This window comes from Ictalurus punctatus, chromosome 18 (genome assembly GCF_001660625.3).
Source record: "Ictalurus punctatus breed USDA103 chromosome 18, Coco_2.0, whole genome shotgun sequence".
Lineage (NCBI taxonomy): Eukaryota > Metazoa > Chordata > Actinopteri > Siluriformes > Ictaluridae > Ictalurus > Ictalurus punctatus.
In genome coordinates this window covers 6,240,751-6,246,750 of record NC_030433.2, presented here as the reverse complement: position 1 = coordinate 6,246,750, position 6,000 = coordinate 6,240,751, and the positions used below count along the sequence as shown (strand labels likewise).

Genomic DNA, 6,000 nt, shown 5'->3' with positions numbered 1-6,000 from the left:
CCGTCATTGTGCTTTCTTCCAAAACATTTTGATTAGCAGCCATTTTAAATAAATAACCCTGACATGCAGTGTCAGAAATCATTAAAAAAAAGAATAATCGATTCTACATAACGAAAGACTTTCAACACGCACTTTGTTTCTCATGGTTGGACTTGATGGAAAGTTTGTTTCATATTTATTTCACCTCCATCACACTTTAAATAAAGTTTCGAGTGACTTCCTGTGTGTCATCAAAACCCACAACCTAGACAATCTGTCCTATGGGTTAAATATAACACGGACGAGTAAACCAACCTTTACACCAGAAATGTAATATTTTATACACACACTGGTCACTGTATTAGATATACCGACCCTGTATTTATACTTACTCCGTGTCAGTGACATACACACACATTACTTTACAGCTGTACAGTTATTGACTGTAGTCCATCTGTTACTACAATCAGTTTGTCAGCTACAATTTATCCACTAGCAGAAATCGCCCTCACTGAGAAGTCTCTTAAACACTGCATTACATGAACAATCACGTCATTTGGTTCTTACTCACATCACATAGCCTATTATGCGTCACATGTAGTGCATGCAATTTTATTGTCCACATCTAGTCCAGGTGTATTTATTCTCACGTGATTTCTTCACAGTTCACAGTCTGTCACGTTAAAGTTTTTTTTTGGCATATGTAGCGCACGTGATTTTTTCACATCATCATTTTTGCTATTTTAACTATTTATTTGTTTATTTGAACGTTTTACATGTACTGCGTGTTTTTATTTTTCATGTGACTTTTTTTCCCCCCACGTGATTTTTGCTTTACGATGTATTTATTTTCACGTAATTGATTTTTTTTTGCTAACTATTTTCATGCGATTTATTTTTTATACGTTATTTTCACGTGATTTATCTCATATTAATTGAAACATTTGTCATAGGTGGTCCATGTGTTTTATTGTCACGTGATTTTTTTCACACAATGAATTTATTTTCCACATGACCCCCGCCCCCACCCACCCCCCCGATTGTTGCAGCCAAAAACGTTCGATTTTGATGCGAGTTTTCTGTGCTTTTTTTTTTTGCGGGAAAACGACACGAAATCGCACAAAATTGTTTTACGCGGTCTTTCCCAGTGACATTTGTTGGTAAACGAGCTGTACTCGTCTTCGATGCACGTGAATCTAAGAGGGTTTTGACTGAATGCGCATCATGAAGACATCACGTGATGCATCTCGGACGGAACCTGCGGAAAATCTACAGTAATGTTTTAAAATTGCACGCTCCTCCGAATATTGTGGCGTTTGCTTTATTTGGCGTCCATTTCTGCGATCGCGAAACCCTGGACGGACCGATTTCTGATAATTCACTGTGATTTTATTTCGACATGACCCTCCCCCTTGATTAATTCATTTCCACATGTGAGTCCCCCCGCCCCTTAAACAATGGATTTATTTTCAGATCTGACTGTTACATTTTTATGATTTTTCCACAATTCATTTACTTGACATTATTTTCCATACCATTGCTTTTGAATTTACATATAGTGCCTTGATTTCTTAATTTGTAATCCTTCCCTCCCTTCCCTAAACGATTTATTATTCATTTATTACTCACATGATGTCACAATAATGCATCACATGCTCAAATGCATCTCGACATGTTTCACACACATAAACTGAGAGTTAATTTTTAATAACGGCGTGTACAGTAGGGTACTACAGTGCGCTAGAGAACATCTTGTCCTTGGAGCGAGTGAGTGACTGGAGGCAGAACAGAAGCGCTGTTGTGTGTGTGCGTGTGTGTGTGTGTGTGTAGCCTTGCGGCATCATGGGCAGCATGACTGGAGGCGGTGTGCATGTGGTGGCGGGTGCCAGTCTGTAACGGAGGCGGAAGATGATGACGATGATGATAATGACGATGATATAAACATCGTGGAGTCTAGAGACGCCACGGTTGACGCCGCCCCCTGACCGAACCCACTGGTGCCTTTTCCCATCCCTGCCCCTAGAAAAGCTCCTGTGCACATTTTAGTATCTTCTCTGCTCAAGTACACCTCTCCAGAAGCAGGGTTGAGAACGTGTAGGATGTGGATTTGGAAATTTCCACTCTGAATTCGACCGGAAGTTTCCTCAGGAAGTTTTTCTGGAAATCCGTCACAAACTCCTTCTGCTGTCCTTCCTTCCTTCCTTCCCACCACAACGTCCTTCTAATAGCCTAAACGACCCCATGTGCATATGAAAAGGAGCCATTTTGGGAGCCACTCGGAGACACAAACATCCGCAGGCTACTTCAACCGAGCATGTAGAAACACAGGATATCAGAGATAATCTTTCCTACATAAGAAGAAAAAAAAAAAAAAGAAGGCAAAAATGTCAAACAAATAAAGAGGTCATTTGATTGTTTCTGCTTTAACACACGAGAGCCAGTGTGCTGTGTTAGAGCAGAAACATGTTGTGGCATAAGAGTAAAAGTGGAGTGGAGAATGGCTTCTGGGATGCGTTTGCTCGTCTGGGAACCCACAGAGGATTTGTGAGAAAGCGGTGACATTTGAAAACAAACGTGACGAACGAGAGGCGTAGCTCGGCTCACACAGCGCACACGGTCCTTTTATCTACACTACTACCATAATACGACAAATCTAACAGTCTGGGATGGCATTAATAATAATAATAATAATAATAATAATTAAAAAAAACCCTGAAAATAATAATAATAATAAACATTATTTATACAATAGCCTTCATATATTAGAATGTAGCTAACAGTGCTTTACACAGAACAACAACAGCAGCAGCATAACGGAAGAGAAAAATAGAGGAAATAAAACGCAACAGAAATTCTAAAAATACTAAATAAAGTCAAAATAAAACGTAGTAATTAACATAAGACGTCAATAAATTGGATGACAGTAAAAAAAGTGGGGAACCGTAGCTCATAAAAACATGAAACCAATTTTTTAAATACAAGCTCAACAACAACAAAAATAATAAAAGGAAATAAAATAAATGGCATATGGGAAAAGTACAATTAAAAGAACCATGAATTAGATTACTAATTCAGTTAAAATAGTAAAGTAGGGACTTGCAGCTCAGGAAAAAAACCTTAAATATTTAATGTAATTTATAATATAAATAAATAAACATTATTCACATAGCAGCTTTTATACATTAAATGCAGATCAAAGCGCTTTACAAAGAATTAAAAAGGCAAATAAACTAAACCTAGGAGAAAGGAAGAAGCAGAAAATAGAGAAAATGAAATGTAACAGAAATTCAACAAAGTCAGTAATAATAATAATAATAATAATAATAATAATAATAATAATAAACAATTTAATTTACATTAGTCAAAAAATGGAAGTGTAGCTCAGAAAATCATTTGTGAAAAGTTCTAGAGAAGAAGCAGATGTAAACGTAAATATATATATTTTTTTAAATAGTAAAAAAGTAGCTAACCATAAAATAGATAAAATTGTAGAACAGGGAATTGTAGTTCAAATAATAATAATAAAAAGATTCAAAGGAAATACTTCACACAAAAATTGCTAATATTAGCACTATTACTGATAACTGAATACAAACAAACAAATTCTCATTAAATGTCAAATGATACAACGAACATAAAACTAGGGAGAAAGTATGTCTGCGTTTGGTTTCTGGAACAGGATGTACTCGTGAGTTTGACGATCTTAGAGCTGGTTGTGGCACATTTTCAGTAAAATTAACTCAGACTTACAAGATGCTGCACATCCATTTGTAGCTTTAAAATGAACTGTATAATGAACAGGAAGTCAGTGCAGTGCTGTGAAGAGCGCAGGAATATATTTACACTGTGTTGCTAAGACTAATGGAGGTGACAGACATCAGACAGTTCTTCTAAAGAAGTGGTCTGTGTGTGTGTGTGTGTGTGTGTGTGTGTGTGAGAACTGGATGGTTCATCGTGCTGGCATGTCAGACGGAGAGAGAGGTGATCACCAGCAGCAGCAGATGTGATACAAACTTTTCCAAGAAAAGGAAGAGACATTACCGCATGGCATCTAAAAAAAAAAATTCAACACTAGAATGCAATGTGTTAAAAATAAAAAACAAACGCAGTCACAGTTGTGAAATAATATCTCATGAAAAATGATGTAACCGACTACTAGGAAATACAACACAACCCAGACTTTCTCAGGAAAACAGATCATGTCGTGTTTCACAACACGAGAAGATAACGAAGAGATTAATGCAAGATGAAGAATGAGAATATTCACTAATATTTCATATGTACTTACACGGTGAAAGTTTTATCTGGAAAATTTTGCATTGAATGATGAATCATTTGGTTTTGAAGTTTGTGAACCACCAGGAAATAAATAAAAAATAGGAAAAGACCATGCATTTGAATTTATTTTCATTATTTGTTCGACGTCCACCAAGAGTCAGGAACAAATCGACACCGATCCGTCGGAGTGAGATTACGAGAAATCAGACAGACGATATGATAAAAAATGTGAAGTGGGAGAAGAATCCCGACTGAGAATCACGATTCATTAATCTCTCATTGGAATAATGAAAAGCTAAAGTGGTGAAACCCAACATGCATCCTTTTTTAGCTGCCCTAATATAAGGTGAAAGGAAATAAATGGGTGGGATATATCATTCAGCACGTGAACAGTCAGGTCTCTAAGTTAACGTGTTGGAAGCAGGAAAAAGGATCTGAGCGGCCAAATTGTGATGGCTAGACGACTGGGTCAGAACATCTCCAAAGAGGCAGGTCTTGTGTGGTGATACCGGTATCCAGTGGTTAATACATACCTTCATGGAAACGGTATTCCCTAACGGTAGTGGTCTCTTTCAGCAGGATCATATGCCCTGAAATACTGCAAAAATAGTTCAGGAACGGTTTGAGGAACGTGATAAAGAGTTCAAGGTGTTGACTCGGACACCGAATTCCCCAGATCTCAATCCGATCGAGCGTCTGTGAGATGTCCTGGACAAACAAGTCTGATCCATGGAGGCCCCACATCGCAACTTACAGGATCTGCTGCTGACGTCTTGGTGCCAGATACCACAGCACACCTTCAGAGGTCTTGTGGAGTCCGTGCCTCGACGGGTCAGAGCTGTTTTGGCGACACAAGGTGGACCTACACGATATCAAGCAGGTGGTTTTAATGTTATGGCTGATCAGTGAGATATATATATATACACACACACCAGTATCTCACAAAAGTGAGTACACCCCTCACATTTTTGTAAATATTTTCATGTGACAACACTGAAGAAATGACACTTTGCTACAATGTAAAGTAGTGAGTGTACAGCTTGTGTAACAGTGTAAATTTGCTGTCCCCTCAAAATAACTCAACACACAGCCATTAATGTCTAAACCCTGGCAACAAAAGTTAGTACACCCCTAATTGAAAATGTCCAAATTGGGCCCGAGGTGTCAATATTTTGTGTGGCCACCGTTATTTTCCAGCACTGCCTTAACCCTCTTGGGCATGGAGTTCACCAGAGCTTCACAGGTTGCCATCGGAGTCCTCTTCCACTCCTCCATGACGACATCACGGAGCTGGTGGATGTTAGAGACCTTGTGCTCCTCCACCTTCCGTTTGAGGATGCCCACAGATGCTCAATAGTGTTTAGCTCTGGAGACATGTTTGGCCAGTCCATCACCTTCACCCTCAGCTTCTTTAGCAAGGCAGTGGTCGTCTCGGAGGTGTGTTTTGGGTCGTTATCATGCTGGAATACTGCATAATGATCATGCTCTACTTCAGTATGTCACAGTACATGTTGGCTTTCATGGTTCCCTCAATGAACTGTAGCTCCCCAGTGCCGGCTGCACTCATGCAGCCCCAGACCATGACACTCCCACCACCATGCTTGACTGTAGGCAAGACACACTTGTCTTTGTACTCCTCACCTGGTTGCCTCCACACACGCTTGACAAAATCTGAACCAAATAAGTTTATCTTGGTCTCATCAGACCACAGCACATGGTTCCAGTAATCCATGTCCTTAGTCT

The 6,000-nt window shown here is 39.0% G+C and overlaps 1 protein-coding gene across 1 annotated transcript in view; it reads right to left on the bottom strand.

The window, feature by feature from the left end:
• Nucleotides 1-3,348: 3,348 nt before the first annotated feature.
• Nucleotides 3,349-6,000, bottom strand: part of dym (dymeclin) — an 87,714-nt gene continuing 85,062 nt past the window's right edge. The window contains exon 18 of the mRNA XM_053687952.1: nt 3,349-5,119. The gene's annotated coding sequence lies outside the window, so the exon portion shown is untranslated. The remainder of the gene's footprint in view (nt 5,120-6,000) is intronic.